Genomic DNA, 18,626 nt, shown 5'->3' on the forward strand with positions numbered 1-18,626 from the left:
TAAACTGGACCTGACTGGACTGAATGGTAGATGGATTGTGTCTGAGAGATTTGTGAGAACAGATTGTCAAAATGTCCAGGTCCAGATATAGTTTCAGTGAGGAAAATCCCAGTAAGACAGAAGTTCATAAAGACTTCACCAGGAGCTTCTTCTGTATCTATTTATTTATTGCACTGCAGTTATTTTACAATTACGAACCTCCTCAGCATTTTTCAACCAGTTACTGTGACAACACTAAACCCAACATCATTTTTCCCACAATATGAGTTCAAGCGAAGATCAGCAGAGCTCTAATGTACTTTGTGTTTTTTTGTTCTCATACACAGTGAGTTTTAGTTCTTTAGGTTACATAAATTCCAGGTGACTGTACTACCTGAAGAGTTTCATACTAAAAGAAGAACTAATTGTAAAAAAGGTTTTTCCAACACTTGTTCCACGTATTGTGCAGAAGAAACCCCTCCTTCTCCTTCTGCACCTCTGACAGCTCAATTCTCACTTGAAGTCATTTTCGATTTCTTTCACCTTCTTTTACCTGTGAAGTGTAAGCATGGGTTTCAGCTTCTTTCTGATCGACCATCCTGACCCCATCAGGTCTGGAGTACACAATTCATTGTACATTATCAGAGGTATGAATATTATTAAGCAAACTATAAAGAGAGAAAAAAAGTAATAAAGAGAGAAAATACTGAGGTTGAACTGATAATTACATTTAAAATGGATTTATTAATAAGGCTGAGTGTAATAATAATCAGAGGGAGAAGAGGAATGTGTGTGTGTGTGTGTGTGTGTGTGTGTGTGTGTGTCTGTGTGTGTTTTAAATATTGGTAGTTGAATTCTAACTTGATTTTATGTCATGATGATTTGGGGTCATAATTTGCGTCATTGCACAGAAATGAAAAGCTTTTTGGAGGAAATGAATGTTGATGCTTTTACGCACACGCTGTAATAATCATCTGATTCAATTAACAAATCAAAATTGATTTTCAGCTCTTTTAATATGTCATTACATAATTTAATCATTGTCTCATTTAACTTCAACTGACCCCTATACTTACACTTTAAAAAAGGATGTGTGTGTGTGTGTGTGTGTGTGTGTGTGTGTGTGTGTGTGTGTGTGTGTGTGTGTGTTGGGGAGGAGAAGAGGTAGTAAGTGGTGTTTTGGGGTAGGGGTTTGTTTGTTTGGGGAGGAGTGTTGGGGTAAGGAGAGGTATGTTTGTGTGGAGGAGCTGGTATAAATGGGTTGTTGGGGTATAAATAGCAGTGTTGGGGTATAAGGGGGTGTTGGTATAGAAATGGGGTTGTTGTGGTATAAAGGGGGTGTTGTGGTAGAAATGGGGTGTTGGGGTGTTGGTGCTGATTTCGGGTAATATAGAAAACAATAGTGAACTTGAGGGGAACAAATGTCAAACTTGTGAGAAAATAATCCAAAACTGTAACAAACTGCTGCCATGAATAAAATCCAACCATGAAACTTTTCTACTTTTCTTTTGAATTGTGCAGGAAATTTTTGGGTGACTCGGTTTCAGGGTCAGTATTTTAAATTAAAGGTCTGATCTGCTGGTGATGGAGTTCCTCTAAACTTCTTTATAAACCAAGTGTAAAAAGAAGAGTGTGAAAGTGAAACTTCAATAAAAAAAATTAAATAATATTTATATAAAAAAAGGATCTTTAGGAAAAAAAAAATCTATAGGAAAAAATGTATGCAGCTGAAATCCAAACAGCAGCAGTTTTGGGGAAACATCTCAATCCTGTAAACACACAGCACTGTGTTTTTAAAAAAAAACAAGAGAAAATGTCAGCACACATCTGAGCTGATACTCAAACTCTAATCAGCGTCTTTTAATGCAGTCAGGATGAATTTGACCTCCCGGGTGGCTCAGAGCCCTCGCGCAGGGCAACCTGACGCATTTATATTATAATTGCATCCAATTGAAATCGTGTCTTTCTGTGCTGTTCATTCAAGCGGCTGAAAAATTGTAAAGGTCAGTTTTAATTCTAAATCAGAGGAAACACTGTGTTTGAACTTTCCCAGGCCTCTGACCAACCTGGTGACCTGCAGGGGTGAGTGCTGCCGATGGTTTACATTGAAAATAGATTTTTATTTAAAATATATATCACCTTGGAAATTGCATTGTTTTTATTTTAAACTTATTTCTAACGTTTCCTTGTGTCTTCCTGTGAAGGTCATGTGTAAGGAGGTGATCAGGAGGTTATAGAGCTACATCTACATCACAGATAAATCCTGATCATGCCAGTAATTCATTTCAGCACCATGTTCCTGTGGGATTACCTTCTAGTTTGGATAATTTTAAAAAATGACAGAATTGAATCAGTTGAATGATGTTTTTTTTTACTACTGATGTGTTTCTCTCATTTACTCATGATGATGTTTTATGATGTTGTCATTCTTATTCATGTTTTTTTCTCCTTTTTTAGTCTTGAGTGTTTTCTACTATATATATGACCTTGAGCATGTCCTTTAAAACTCACAGATCGGAGACCCCCGTGGCGGTTGATGTACAAGACCACCGATGTGTTGTCCACATGGTCCAGCACGTGGTGACCTCTCATGTTTTGTAGGAAGTGTTTGAGTGTCGTAAGCACAGCCATCATCTCTAGGCAGTTTATGTGCCATGAACAATGTAGCTTGTCCCACCGACCTTGGGCGGAGTGGCCAGTCATGACTGCTCCCCACCCCGTGAGGGATGCGTCTTTCGCTAGCGTTACGTGACGGCATGGCGCTCCCAGGATGAGACAGGAACACGTGTTCCCTCCATATATCCAAGGTTCAAAGAGCTTGCCTTTATAATTTTGATAGTACAGAGTGGGCTGCCCCCTAGAGAGAACCTTCTGTCCCTGAGCCACCACTGGAGGGGGCTCATATGGAGGAAGCCAAGCGGAATCACGTTGGATGCTGCCGCCATGAGACCCAGCAGCCTCTGTAACTGCCTTACAGTGAGTGGTTGGCCTTCTCTCACTCTCCCGACTGCTGTGAGAATGGCTGCAATCCGGGCGGGAGACAATACTGCCCACAGCACGGCCAAGTCGCATACCATGCCCAAAAAGGTGGCATCTGAGGTGATCACCTGAAGCTCTGATCCAGCTAATACCAACCAATTGTTGATATAGTTCACAATGCGGATGCCCTGAAGCCGAAGCAGGGCTAGAGCCACATTCATGCACTTTGTGAATGTGTGGGGAAGAGTGCCAAGCCAAAGGAAAGGACCTGAGTTTGGTAAGATTCGCCCCCGAAAGCAAACCTCGGGAACCTCCTGTGAGCAGGAAGGATGGCTATGTGGAAATCGGCGTTCCTTCGATCTATCGTGACAAACCATTCCTCTGACATGATCTGTGACACGCCAAGTGGGGGGTAAGAATCCTTAACCAGAGCCTCATGAGTGAGCGAGTTCAAGGAGCGTGGATCTAGGATCGGCCTCAATCCGCCATCCTTCTTCAGAACAACGAAGCACTGGCCATATTAGCCCGATTCTCTGACTGACGAAGGAACCAATTCGATGGCCTCTTGCCTCAGGAAGGTGTGTACTACTTGCTCCTGGACCAGAGCCTTCTCGGGTCCCACCAGGGTGGGACACAACCCGTTGAACCGGGAAGGAAAGGACCCAAACTGAATCAAGCAGTTCCTTTCTATCGTATGCAGGACCCACCAAGATGCGTCTTTCTCGAGGCTGAAGCGGTGCCTTGCAGCAGCTGAGGCCTCCTGAGAGGCGGAGGGTGTCCTCTGTCCGCAGCGATCTGTTGGGTGGGATAGAGGGAGACACCTGCCTTAGGAGAGGTTGTGCCAAAGCACGTCCTGTGACAGGGCTGACAACCTGGCCTCCCGAGCCAAGACACCTGATCGGGTAACCAACCTCTCCAAAGCCGGTTACTAACCCTCTCAGAACGGCTGGAGTGGTGCCCTGCAGCAGTTGGAGCCTCCGGAGAGGCAGCGGGTCACTGCCATCCGCAGCGAACTCTCAGGTGGAGATGGGGGGAAGCACCCACCGGAGAAAGGCTGCGGTCCAAGGCATATCCCTTGGCGGAGCTAACAGCCTGGCCTCCTGGTGTTGACAAGGAGGTACGGGCACCACTCAAGGTGTAGACCATCCCCCTCGATGCAGGGTGCTTTTGTTGACAGGGCCACTTCACCAATGCCCATTTGTTCGAGGAAAGAACCACTATCAGGTTGGCTGACACAATCAATTTGGGCCTAGATTTCTGTTTCTGAGATTCGCGACGCCCAGCCCCAGCCCCAGCTGAGGCTGTGCCCACCGAGCAGCCCCATGAGAGCGATGGGGAAGTACCACTTAAACGCCACCGTGGTCTCCTGAACCTGTCGGCAAATGCCCTTACCTACAGCACCACCTGAACAGGCCAGGAGGGAGCATTTAGAAGGAAAGCCCTGACCCTGTCTTAGCAACCCTTAGCGTTAGGTTGTAACCCTAATCTTCAGGCCCAGAGCTGAATCCCATGCCATCTTGTCATAGCAGGTCAGCCTGTTATGCCTGCAACACATTAATTGTGAACTGACCTGTCGCCATGTAAGCCCTACCTACTAGAGCCAAAGTGTCATTCGTAGGCAAAACCAGAGTGTTTTGCAATGCCTTACATGGGAAGAGATGCCTTACCTCTGCCATTGTCTATTCAATCCTGGGCATCTCCCTATAGCCGCACTCTCTGAACTCTAGCATAGTCACATATAGCGATGCGGGGGCAGGTACAGGCCGCATATGGGGTCTCCAAGGACCTAGACACCTCGGTGTGTAGGCCGGGAAAAAAGCAGTAGGCCCTGGGGTGAAGGCTGTGCCACGGGATGCAGGAAACGCTCATCCAGCTTGCTGGGAACGCGTTGCTTTCGCTACTATTCGGCTAAGCTATCTCTAGCTTACTACCCGCATCACTACCTTCAGGAGCTCCTCGAACAGCACAGGCTGTGAGGAGTCCGTGGGCTCACTAGCATCCGAAAAGGAAGAAATCCGGACCACCGCGTTACACACGGAGGAAGAAGGAACCGCCAAAGCGGTGCTTTCCCTGGGAGCTCGGCCCAGCAGGAGAGGTTGAAGAGGAGTCATCCATCTCTATGCCTTCTGCTAGGTTAGCCTACGAGCCACACAACCTTTGGTGCCACTTCACCTTGGCAAAAGCGGGACCTGAGCCTCAAGGGAGAGCGCTCACTTGGGAGGGCGCTCTCTGGGAGAGAAAAATCCTAACAGTTGACTCTCGAGAGAGCCGACTAAGCAGACTGATTTCTACATTTAAAATATAAATGTGTCATTTAAATATTTCTGTAAGGCTGATTTGGGAAAATGTCCATAAGAGATAATGTGAGAATGAACAGAGGTCAGTGGAGTAAAGAGATGAGACAGATGTGAACAGATGTAGATACATAGATGTTGTTGAAGTTCAGAATCAAAGTGAGAACTAATTTCCTGTTCTAAAAGTAGAAGATGTCACTTTTAGTCCTCTGATATTTAAAGTTATCAGATATATAAAGTTATCTGATTTACTACAGTGGAGGTCTCAATTTTATCAGACACAGCAACAGTGAAGAAGCAGCCAATTTCACAAGATGGCGGCTGAAGGCAGGAGTGGGTCATTGGGCTTCACTCATGCCCTTTGTATTTTACAGTTTTTTTTTATGCTATTAAGTGCTTGGATCTACAACTTTTCTGTGCATAATAAGGGCAATTTGGTTGGTCCGAATGATGGTGAACACACTAAACATTATTATTTTGGACATGGACATGCCATGTCTTCATTTTATCTGGGCATTTAAAAGTCTGTGCAGGAATGACAGAAACAGCACTATCAGGTCAATATTACGTCAAGATAGAGCGCACGCATCCAAAGTAATAATGGTGCTGATACTTTTGGCTGGAGATGTGCATCTGAACCCAGGCCCCATGCTTGATCGCTGGGCTAGCTCTGTGGAGGTAACGCCTGACCCAGGTGAATACGTGCAGGTGATACCGCCCCTGATTGCATCAGCGCCTCACGCAGCGGAGCTGGAGGAAATGTTGACTCAGTGCCAGGAGCTGCCGGAGCAGCGTCATGCAGGGAAGCGGAGTGCATCCGAGCCCCGTATGAGGACATCGGGCTGTGTACACACCGGTGAGTCACCCTGCCTGACAGATACCCATCCGAGGACTGAACCGGGGGATTCTACGGGTGTTGGGTCCGGTGAGAGTTTTCTCATTCGCCCAGGTGACAGAGCAGCGGCGTTAGTTACAGCGGAGCGTGTAAACCTTTGTGAATCTGGGGAAACAATCAACATACTGCAAACATGCTCGGGTGGCTCAGAAAGTCGTGCTGCACAGAAAATTAAGATTTATCCACTCTTTCAATCTGTTAATCATGCCCAGGTGCTTTGGGATGTTAAATGCAAGCCTAAGGGAATATTAGGCGGGCAGTTAAACATACGCAGCCTGATCCCTAAACGTGATCAGGTCTCAGCACTTCTTCTGGATTCAAACTTGGATTACCTCTGTTTAACGGAATCGTGGCTTCATAGTAACATTCCAACTAATATGATTGACATCGCTGGGTATCAATGTTTTAGAAAGGACAGAATAACAGGCAAGGGGGGGGAGTATTAATATACATCAAAGACTAATTTAAATGTCACTTAATTGAACTGAATACCCCTCTGGAAAGTTTAGCCCTAAATGTAATCCTTTCGCCTACTATGAATTTTAATATCTCTGTCCTCTATAATCCACCTTCTCATAATGTTAAGTTTTATGATGAATTAAATGTTATAGTTAAACAACTGGACTTTTATAGAGAGACAGTATGGTATGGTGACTATAATATTAACTGGTCTGATAAAAACTGTAAACATAAACTCAAAGCACTTATGACAAAATACAACTATCAACAAATATTTGTAGGACCCACAAGAATAACAAGGCACACCAAGACCCTCATTGATTTAGCATTTACAAATAGACTTGAACGAATAATGAAGATTTATAATTTGATTACTGGACTCTCGGACCACAACATGACTTTGACTGTTAGGAAACTGACGAAGAAGCGCCTGCAGTACTTTGGTAAACCTGTTCATGAAAAAATACAGTTTATTGTTCCGAAAAGTAGAATTATGCAATTTGAAAGAGAGCTTAAAAATATAAACTGGGAACTAATTATGTCACTAGATGATGTAGAGGAGTGTTGTAATTCTATGACCACATCTATTACAAATCTAATGGAAAAATTTACAAAGCAAATAAAACCTAAACAAAAAGATTTTACGGTGCCCTGGATAAATAATGAAATACATAACCTTATGAAAAAATGAGATTTAGCTCTGAAAACATCTTTAAGATCTAAACTTAATACCGATCTCCTGACTTACAGAAGTTTTAGGAACAAGGTTGTATCTGAGCTGCGAAAAGCAAAAGTGACATATTACACTCATTTAATTTATAGTGCTAAAGGCAACAATAATTCACTTTGGAGGCATTTAAATAATCTGACTAATAAATCAAATAAACACAAAAAGATTACAGAACTTACCATTAATAGAAATAGTATAACCGATTGTGCCACTATGGCTGATGAATTTAATTCATATTTTTTACAATCTGTTGAAGAACTAACAAAAGAATTCCAGCTTGTCAATCCTCTCAATTATCCATTGAGAGCAACCTCAACAGATTCCTTTTATATTAAAGAGGTTTTGGATATAAAAGTTGCAGAAATAATTAATAAACTTCCAAATTCTAAGTCTGATGACATTTTTAGGATGAACAGTTGTTTTCTTAAAAAGTATAAGGATGTTCTTGTCAAACCATTGACCCACCTTGTTAATATTTCTATAAGAAACAGTACATTTTCCAGTGCATGGAAACAAGGTATAATTATTCCTGTGTTCAAAAGTGGTAGCCAAGACTCAATGAGTAACTATCGCCCTATATCGATTTTACCAGTCTTATCTAAAATTATTGAAAACGTTGTAGTAGTGCAACTGAGTGACCATTTAGAAGCCAGACAGCTACTCCATCCTCACCAGTTTTGGTTTAGACCAGGTTATTCAACAGAAATAGCAAACTGCTGTTTAATTGAAAAAGTAAAAAACAAGGGTCATGTGGTGGGGGTGTCAGAAAGTTAGGGTTATAGGATCCAAGGCAGATGCAAAAGGAGCAGGGGAGAAAGGCTGTGCAGAGCTGAATCGGGAAGCCGATTCAGGAGTCGATTCAGGAGTCGATTCCGGAGCCGATTCAGAGCCGATTCAGAGAGCCGATTCAGAGAGCCGATTCAGAGAGCCGATGTGCGCGAAGGGTGAGGATTCCGAGCCGGAAACCAGAGCGCGTTCAGCGCGAGCCGAACCGGAACACGCCCAGCGCGAGCAGAGCAGAGCAGAGCAGAGCCGAGCCGGAAACCGGAACACGCCCAGCGCGAGCAGAGCAGAGCAGAGCCGAGCCGAGCCGAGCCGAGCCGAACCGGAAACCGGAGCGCGTTCAGCGCGAGCAGAGCAGAGCAGAGCCGAGCCGAACCGGAAACCGGAGCGCGTTCAGCGCGAGCCGGAAACCGAAGGACAGAATGTTCAGGTCAGAGACAACGAAACAAACAAAAGAACAAACAAACAAAACAGAATACGCTGGAGAGTGCTCAGGGCAAGCCTAAAGACAATCTGGCACTGACTGGAGGATTCAGGCGTCCTTATAAGTGCCAGAAAATCATACACCAAATCCGTGCAGCTGGTTGGGAGTGGGCGTTTCCTCTGTGGTTGAGGCGGTAATACCTGAAGTGCTCAAGCGGGCTGACAGTACCCCCCCGCCCAGGGCGGCCCCGGACGCCCCAACAGGCTGCCCCGGGTGGGCCCGATGAAAGCCAGCAATCAGGTCAGGGTCCAGGATAAAGCGGGAGGGGACCCAGGAGCGCTCCTCAGGACCATAGCCCTCCCAATCCACAAGGTACTGAAGGCCCCGCCACGACGACGGGAGCGGAGCAGGCGGCGACGGTGTAGGCAGGACCCCAGCAATGACCCGGGCGGGCGGAGGGGCCTGGCGGAGGGCACCAGGAGCAGGCCTGAACGGGTCGAACCCTAGACACATGAAACGTAGGGTGGACCCGAGCGCCCTGGGGAGCCTGAGCCGGAGGGCCACGGATTAATAACCTTGGAAATGGGGAAGGGGCCGATAAAGCGCGGGCGAGCTTCCGACAGGTGGCCTTAAGGGAAGGTCCCAGTGAGAGCCACACACGTTGCCCGGCACGGTAGCGGGGCTAGGCACCGCCACGGTTGGCCCCTGGCAAAGCCTTATGCCATTCTTGAGCAGGGCTGCTCGGGCCGTCCTCCAGCCTCGACGGCAGCGACGAAAGAAAAGGCGGCAGAAGGAACGGCGGACCGGGGTTCCTGGTTGGAGAAAATCGGCGGCAGAAAACCGTGGACCACCTGGAAGGCGCAAGTCCTGTGGCAGCAGTGGGAAGAGTGTTATGGGCATACTCAATCCATAAAAGTTTGTCCGACCAGGAGGAGGGTTCCCGACTGCAAAGGAGGCGGAGACCGGTCTCAAGATCCTGGTTGAGCCTCTCGGTCTGTCCGTTCGTCTGGGGGTGAAACCCAGATGAGAGGCTGGTCGAGATGCCCAGGAGGCGGCAGAACTCCCTCCAAAACTGCGCCGAGAATTGGGGTCCGCGGTCCGAGACGATATCTCTGGGGAAACCATGGAGGCGGAATATGTGCTGGAGGGCCAGCTTGGCGGTTTCCTTGGCAGACGGCAGCTTGGGCAGAGCGATGAAGTGGCCCATCTTAGAAAATCGATCAATGACCGTCATGACAACCGTGTTGCCACTGGAAATGGGCAGCCCGGTAGCGAAGTCCATGGCGATGTGCGACCACGGGCGTTTCGGGATAGGAAGGGGCGAAGAAGACCATGGGGCGGCCACGAGGGTTCTTGTGTTGGGCACAGTCGGGGCAGGCGCGACAAAGTCCCGGTGTCCTTTACTACAGAAGGCCACCAGAAGCGTGCCTTGACCAGAGACAAGGTGCGAGGCTGACCGGGTGACAGAAGAACAGGGAGTTGTGACACCACTGAAGAACTCCAGGCGGAGACCCTCGGGGACGAACAGGAGACCAGTAGGGCAACCCTCAGGGACAGGGCCCCTGTCTTGGGCATTCTTGACCCGCTCCTCCAAAGCGAGACTAAGGGTGTGGACCGACACAGACTTGGCAAGGATGGTCTCTGGGCATGGCTCCTCCTCCTCCAGGGCATGAACCCTAGAGGCGCATCAGGCTTGACATTCCGGCTCCCAGGCCGGTACGAAGAGAGAACCGGAAGCGGCCAAAGAAAAGGCCCCATCTAGCCTGTCGGGGGTTGAGTCGTTTAGCCGATTGGAGGTACTCAAGGTTGCGATGATCCGTCCAGACCAGAAAGGGACCTCCGCACCCTCCAACCAATGGCGCCATTCCTCCAAGGCCAGTTTGACAGCCAGGAGCTCCCTCTCACCCACCGGGTAGTTACGTTCAGAGGAGCTAAGGCGCCTGGAAAAAAAAGCGCAAGGATGCAGGCGGTTATCCTCAGGGCAGACCTGGGAGAGCACTGCCCCCACCCCCACACCGGAGGCGTCAACTTCAACCACGAACTGCCGAGCCGGGTCAGGAAAGATGAGGATGGGCGCCTCCGTGAATCGCCGCTTAAGCTCCAGAAAAGCCTCCTCAGCCTCAGGGCCCCAGAAGAACGAGCGGAGGGAAGACGTCAGGAGGTGGAGGGGCGCCGCCACCGAACTATAGCCCTTTACGAAGCGGCGATAAAAATTGGCGAAGCCAAGAACCTTTGTAAATGGCGGCGGAGGTGGGGTCGGCCAGTCCCGGATAGCCTGGACCCTGGCAGGGTCCATCCGGATATTACCGGCGGAAAGCAGGTATCCCAGGAACGAGGTTTGTGAGGTGTGGAACTCACATTTCTCAGGTTTAACATAAAGCCCGTTCTTGAGAAGTCTCTCCAAGACCTGACGCACCTGCGGATGTGTTCGTCCATGGAACGGGAGAAGATCAGGATATCATCCAGGTAGACAAACACAAACGTATTAAGCATGTCACGGAGGACCTCGTTGACCAGAGCCTGAAAGACGGCCGGAGCGTTGGTTAGGCGAGCGGCATGACGAGGTACTCGTAATGACCAGCTGGGGTATTGAAGGCGGTCTTCCATTCATCCCCTCCTGATACGCACCAGGTGGTATGCGTTGCGTAGATCCAGCTTAGTGAAGATCGTGGCACCATGCAGGAGTTCGAACGCCGAGGCCATAAGCGGCAAGGGTAACGGTTCCGGATAGTGATCGCATTAAGACCCGGTAGTCAATACATGGGCGTAGGGACTTATCCTTCTTTTCGACAAAGAAGAAACCCGCACCAGCCGGGGAGGAGGATGGTCGGATGATCCCTGCTGCCAGAGACTCCTGGATATACTGGTTCATGCTAGTCCTCTCCGGGGCCGATAACTGATACAGGCGCCCCTAGGGGACTGGCTCCGGGATGCAGGTCGATGGCACAGTCGGTGCCGGTGGGGAGGCAGGGAGGTAGCCAAGGCCTTACTGAACACGCGCGCAAGGCCATGATAGACCTCAGGAACCGACGCCATATCGGAGTGCTCGGGAGTGACAGCCGGCAGTGGCTTGGGTGGAGGAAGAGCAAGACAGTGGCCGAAGCAATGCACACCCCAATCAAGAATACGCCTGTCATCCAATCAACACGTGGGTTGTGTTTCCGAAGCCAAGGGAACCCGAGCATAATGGGGGCTTGGGGAGAGGAGATGACCAGGAAGGAAAGCCACTCCCGATGTTGTTCCCCCACTGACATGAGCAGAGGCCTAGTGCGGTGCGTGGCCCGGCCCAAAAGGCTGCCGTCCAGGGCTCTGATCAGCAGAGCTTCAGGCAGGGGCTCCATGGGAACCAGCAGCTGCTGGGCAAGCTTGAGGTCGATGAACTCGGCATCAGCCCCGGAGTCGACGAAGGCAGCCAACTCCGTGCCATCGGGGCCAACCTGGAGGTGGACCAAGATAGTGGGTTTGGAGGGAGCGGGGGAAGCGCGGCTCGTGGGTGCTCCCTCCATTACCGACGAGCCTTGCCTTTTACTGGGCAGGATGCGGCCATGTGCCCTTTACCTCCGCAGTAGAGGCAAAGACCTAGAGACCGACGTTTTTCCTTCTCAGCGGGGGTCAGGTGGTGGCGTCCTATCTCCATGGCCTGTGGCGGAGAGAAAGAACGGGTGCCAGAACCCGAAACACGAGGAGGGGAACCGCTCGCAGTTAAAGGACTGTGAGGACCTAGGCTCTGAGTTGGGTAACCACGCTCCCGGCGGCGTTCCCTTATGCGCCGATCGATGCGTGTAGCCAGGGAGATCAGCGAGTCCAGATCCCGGGGTGGATCACGAGCGGCAAGTTCGTCCTTAACAGCAGAGGAGAGGCCCTGGAGGAAAGTGTCATAAAGCGCGATGCGATCCCATCCGCTGTCAGTGGCCTGGGTCCGAACTCAGCCGCGTACTCCGCAACAGGCGTTGCCCTGTGCGGCCGAGACCAGGGAGCGGGCGGCATCTTGGCGTGGCGTAGACGTGCCGAAGACCTTCCGGAGTTCCGCAGAAAAGCCGGCGAACGATCCGCAGTTGGGTGATCGGCTTTCCCACTCCGCAGTGGCCCACCTTAGGGCTCGGCCTGACAGGAGGGAAATGACGTAGGCCACCTTGGAGCGCTCTGTACCGAATTGAGAGGGTTGCATGCTAAAAATCAGGTCGCACTGCATAATAAATGAACGGCAGGAGTCAGGGTCGCCCGAAAACCGGGCTGGCTGCGCGAGCTGAGGCTCACGCATGGCTGAAGGGACGATAGGAGGAGCAGGGGCCTGCCGGGCCGGAGCAGCAGATGATGATGGCGGCAAAGCACCTGTGGTGAGCCGGTCGCCAAAACGCAGCGCAAAAATCCCATGATTTCCTGCACGCCAGTAGAGAGGTTCTGGATTTGTTGCTCCTGCGCCGCTTGTTGGCGAGCCAAGGCCGTTAAAGCGGCGCTAGAGGCAGGTACATCCACGGGATCCATGTTGGCCAGATTGTTCTGTCAGAAAGTTAGGGTTATAGGATCCAAGGCAGATGCAAAAGGAGCAGGGAGAAAGGCTGTGCAGAGCTGAATCGGGAAGCCGATTCAGGAGTCGATTCAGGAGTCGATTCCGGGAGCCGATTCGGGAGCCGATTCAGAGAGCCGATTCAGAGAGCCGATTCAGAGAGCCGATGTGCGCGAAGGGTGAGGATTCGAGCGGAAACCAGAGCGCGTTCAGCGCGAGCCGGAAACCAGAGCGCGTTCAGCGCGAGCAGAGCAGAGCAGAGCAGAGCCGAGCCGAAACCGGAACACGTCCAGCGCGAGCAGAGCAGAGCAGAGCCGAGCCGAGCCGAGCCGAGCCGGGAACCGAAGCGCGTTCAGCGCGAGCAGAGCAGAGCAGAGCAGAGCCGAGCCGGAAACCAGAGCGCGTTCAGCGCGAGCCGGAAACCGAAGGACAGAATGTTCAGGTCAGAGACAACGAAACAAACAAAAGAACAAACAAACAAAACAGAATACGCTGGAGAGTGCTCAGGGCAAGCCTAAAGACAATCTGGCACTGACTGGAGGATTCAGGCGTCCTTATAAGTGCCAGAAAATCATACACCAAATCCGTGCAGCTGGTTGGGAGTGGGCGTTTCCTCTGTGGTTGAGGCGGTAATACCTGAAGTGCTCAAGCGGGCTGACAGGGGGCTGTATTTATTGACCTTAAAAAGGCATTTGATATGGTCAATCATAGTTTGCTTTTATCTAAAATGTTAAATTTTAATTTTTCAAATGAGGCAGTGTTGTGGTTTACATCTTACCTCCAGTCTAGAGTACAGTGTGTTAAAGTTGATCAAAACATATCCACACTCTCAAACATAAAAATGGGCATTCCGCAGGGTTCTATACTTGGCCCCATGCTGTTTAGTCTTTTTATAAATGACTTGCCCCTGCACTGCGGATGATGCAGTTATTTATGCACCTGCCAAGTCACCTGAGCAGGCTGCAGCTGTATTGTCTACTAGTATGTTTGACATCCAACAATGGCTCATCCAAAATCAACTAGTTTAAAATCTCACAAAAACAGTTTCTATGTGCTTTTCCATTAAAAAACTCGATTTAAAAGGAAGATTTAATATTAATATACAAAATAAAGAAATTAATCCAGTTACAGAATTCAAATATCTAGGGTTGGTTTTAGATCCTCAACTAAAATTTGATAAGCGCATAAAGAACATTTTAAAAACAATACAAAGTAATCTCAATTGTTTTAAATGAATTAGAAGTTTTATACGGCACCAGGCAGCCCTGCTGTACATGCATGCTATGAATTTTTCTCATATATCTTACTGCATGACAGCATGGGCTCAAGCCCTCCTACTGCAACCAAATGCATACGTTCTGTATACAACAGAGCAATAAAAATTATGGACAAAAAACCAATTCGACACCATCACTGTACCATAAGAAATATAAGAAATTAAGAAATATAAATTAATGAATTTTGAGAGTTTTAGCAGTTTTTTGCTTTCTTAAATTAATTTACAAGTGCATTAATCATTTAGTACCTGAGCCACTAAGTTCATTTATTGAGAGACAGAGCAGCACTCGAGTCACTAGGGTTTTACAAATCATGACTGTAAAATCCCATACTGTAGGACCAGTTTTGGTCAGACTACCTTCTCTGTGAAGAGCTCCAAACTCTGGAACTCATTACCATCTGACATTAAGACTATACCAAAGAGGAAAGATTTCAGCAATTATCTTAGAGAAGCAATTATTACTGCTCATCAGTCTGGGAAGGATTATAAACCATTTCCAAACCATTTAAAGTCCATCATTCTACAGTGAGGAACATTAAAGAACATTAAACACATGTACAGCTGATATCTGGAATTCTGTCAGCCAGGAGACTGTTACATTGAAGAATTAATGGTTTTCTCTCAAAACAAATCAAAATATCATAAATAAAAATTCCCATTCTCAAACTCACAACAATGCAGCTGCGAAACAAGTTAGAATCCAGATGAACTGCTGCTCTTCCTCCTGCCTCGGAGACTTCAGGCTTTTACTCCTTACTACAGTTACTAATGATTTTCTCTGGTGGCCTTGATGTACTGATTAGACCTTAAAGTTCAAAACAAACAGGTTCACACATTTGCTGGTTCTTTGGGACCAAACAGTCACACAGGACAGTGTGAGATTCCCCGAGTTCACCTGGAGTCCTCGTCGCTTTAAAACTTCCACATTTACACTTACTCTCAAGATTTCTGGCTTTGATCCCATTCAGCAGTCTAATAATAGACCTCAACTAATCTTACATTATCATGCAGATCTCCATTCATGCAGAATTAAATCAGCACTAAAAAGCTGTGTGAAGTCTCAGTCTTAAGCTCATTTCACAGCATCATGTAGCTATGTGGTCATGTGACTGTGCTGTAATTCAACATGGGCATGTCAGAGGCACATCGAACTTCAGATCCTGCATCGTACTGCATCAGTGTGTGTTTTACTTCTCTAACATTAAACACAGTTGTCAGTCTTCCCAGGAGTGGATACATCAGACTGCTCTGTTCAGTCTATTTATAATTGTATTATCGTGAACCTTTACATTATCCAATGAAACAGAGGCCTGTAGAGTCTGAAATGTGGGTTTTTTTTGCAATTTCTCTGAACATTAAACATTGACTTTACTGATTGATCCACACCTGGAAATATTTACCATGTATTTTATTAATCTTGAATGTTTTCCTCTGGTGAATAATGTACAGTACATTTACAGACTTTAGATTTCCCCATTTGATGGGCAGCAACAATTGTTTCTGTAAGATCATTTCTAATGTGTTTCCTCTTTGGTATTGTATTAACACACACCTGAATGCTTCAGAACAGCAAACTACTAAAAGTTAGTTTTTTCTTGAGGTGGTCACAGCTGCTAATGATCACTTACTCAAGGGCATTTGGAGAACCTGGCTGATACTTAAGACTCTTAAACCCTATAGAAGCAATAAAAGTGTAGAGTTTTTCACACATGGTTTCTAGATTTTGGGTTTATTTTGTAAAATAAATAATGTAATGTAAGATGTGATGTGTTGTTAATCTGAGGTTGTGACCTAATTTGAAGACCTGCTAATAATTTGGTTTAACTGTTTTTTTTAATTATTTTATTTATTTATTTATATCTGATGAGAAACACTGCTGTATCGCCTCTTTAAATAATAAATATATTACTAATGTAACGTGGAATTGAACAAATCTGCTTTTTAACTTTTTTATAATAAATGAAAAACTTTACCACAGTTTCTGGAGTTTAAATTGTTGGTTTCTCAGCAGACCACCGAGCTTCATCCCTGATCCTCCCAGTGTGTTCCCACTCAGATCCAGCTCTCTCAGCTGTGAGGGGTTTAAACTCAGAGCTGATGCCAGAGCAGCACAACCTTCACTTCTCATCCTGCTCTTATTTAACCTGGAAACAGAGAGAGAGAAAACAAGTAAGCTTTTGTTTTAACATTGTATTTGTTATTTTGAATAAAAGCTGTACAGGTAAATCTCATGGGTAAATTTTATTGTGTATGACTAGGGACAGGAATTGTCCATATCATGTTATTTGTTTAAATTGAAGTAGTTTGTATGTAAATTGTATTGTGTTTAGAGCCCAACCAGGGACAGGAGTTAAAAATTAGCATTTGCTATAAACTTTTTATGCAGCATTTCAGTGACAAGTTTGCTTTGACACTATGTATGTTTGCATTGTCCCTGTCAAATAAATAAAATGAAATGAAATGAAATGAAGTTGAATGATTTATTTTACTTAAAAAAATTATAGAATGTCTCCCTTCTGACACACACACACACACACAAACAAACAATAGTGATTCTCCTTCTAGAAAAAGCTGAAATCCTGCTGAAATGTCATAAAGTAGATGATTACTGCTGCAGAATAAAACTCCAATTATCTGTATATTCTTTATTTCCCTAAAGAGTTGTAAGAGTGGGAATATCATAAAGTCAGTCAGTATTACTGTAATTCCTCTCTCTAACTGTGGAGATAAAGCACTTGGCTCCAGGTGGCCATGTTCATGCTGCTTTGGGTAACAAGCTCCATATGGAAGCGTAGGTGTGCTGGAGCTCTGAGCACGAGCTTTTATAGACCTTAAAGTTCAAAACAAACAGGTTCACACATTTGCTGGTTCTTTGGGACCAAACAGTCACACAGGACAGTGTGAGATTCCCCGAGTTCACCTGGAGTCCTCGTCGCTTTAAAACTTCCACATTTACACTTACTCTCAAGATTTCTGGCTTTGATCCCATTCAGCAGTCTAATAATAGACCTCAACTAATCTTACATTATCATGCAGATCTCCATTCATGCAGAATTAAATCAGCACTAAAAAGCTGTGTGAAGTCTCAGTCTTAAGCTCATTTCACAGCATCATGTAGCTATGTGGTCATGTGACTGTGCTGTAATTCAACATGGGCATGTCAGAGGCACATCGAACTTCAGATCCTGCATCGTACTGCATCAGTGTGTGTTTTACTTCTCTAACATTAAACACATGTACAGCTGATATCTGGAATTCTGTCAGCCAGGGAGACTGTTACATTGAAGAATTAATGGTTTTCTCTCAAAACAAATCAAAATATCATAAATAAAAATTCCCATTCTCAAACTCACAACAATGCAGCTGCCGAAACAAGTTAGAATCCAGATGAACTGCTGCTCTTCCTCCTGCCTCGGAGACTTCAGGCTTTTACTCCTTACTACAGTTACTAATGATTTTCTCTGGTGGCCTTGATGTACTGATTAGACCTTAAAGCTGAACCTGATACACTAATCTCTTCTCTTCTCTTGGTATTTCTCACTCTTATTGTACGTTTCCACCACTACTGCACAATGTGTCCATCAGTCCTCAGACCTCTTAGCCACACATAATCTCTCCTTCATGGTCAGAAGGTTCAGTAACATGTGCAGCTCTTCATTCAGCTGCGTGTGTACAGATATCAGCACAAAGCAGCTTTACACAGATCCGAATGTAGACTTAGATCCTCACTGAACAAGCTGCAGGCGACTTGATGAGAAGATACGAGGATGACACCGTGACTTAAAAGCAACCTTCCACTTCTGGGTAAATCGTTACAGTGTACAGGTGTAGAGAAGGAAAGGAGGACTAAGTGGGTTTACAGAATGTTCTTCAGTTTTCTGAGGAGATTATGTTTATATAAAGTGTTTTGGAGAAGTGTGCATTTTAGGGCATCATGTGGAACTATCCACTGCAGCAGAGAGTTAAGGATGGAGAAGTACCATCTGGATGGATCTGATCTGAAGAGTGAAAGAAGCATCAGCAGAACACATAGAACTTAACCGAGTGTAGATTCTGAACATCTCTAATAGCGTTAATATCATGTAGTCATGTTTTTAAAATTAGGAAAGAACTGGGTTTTATTTATGACGTTAGTCAGAAAATCTTATAAAAATGTTTTTTCTTCTTCTCAGACTACATCTTCTTTTGAGTGGTCAATAAAAATTCTCCAATTTAAATCTGTACTTGTTTTAAAGATGCTAAACCCTTTGTTGTAACTTTACAACCCTGGACCAGACTATGTGTGTGAGAAGAGCTC

The sequence above is a fragment of the Silurus meridionalis genome, chromosome 18, assembly GCF_014805685.1.
Source record: "Silurus meridionalis isolate SWU-2019-XX chromosome 18, ASM1480568v1, whole genome shotgun sequence".
Classification (NCBI taxonomy): Eukaryota; Metazoa; Chordata; class Actinopteri; order Siluriformes; family Siluridae; genus Silurus; species Silurus meridionalis.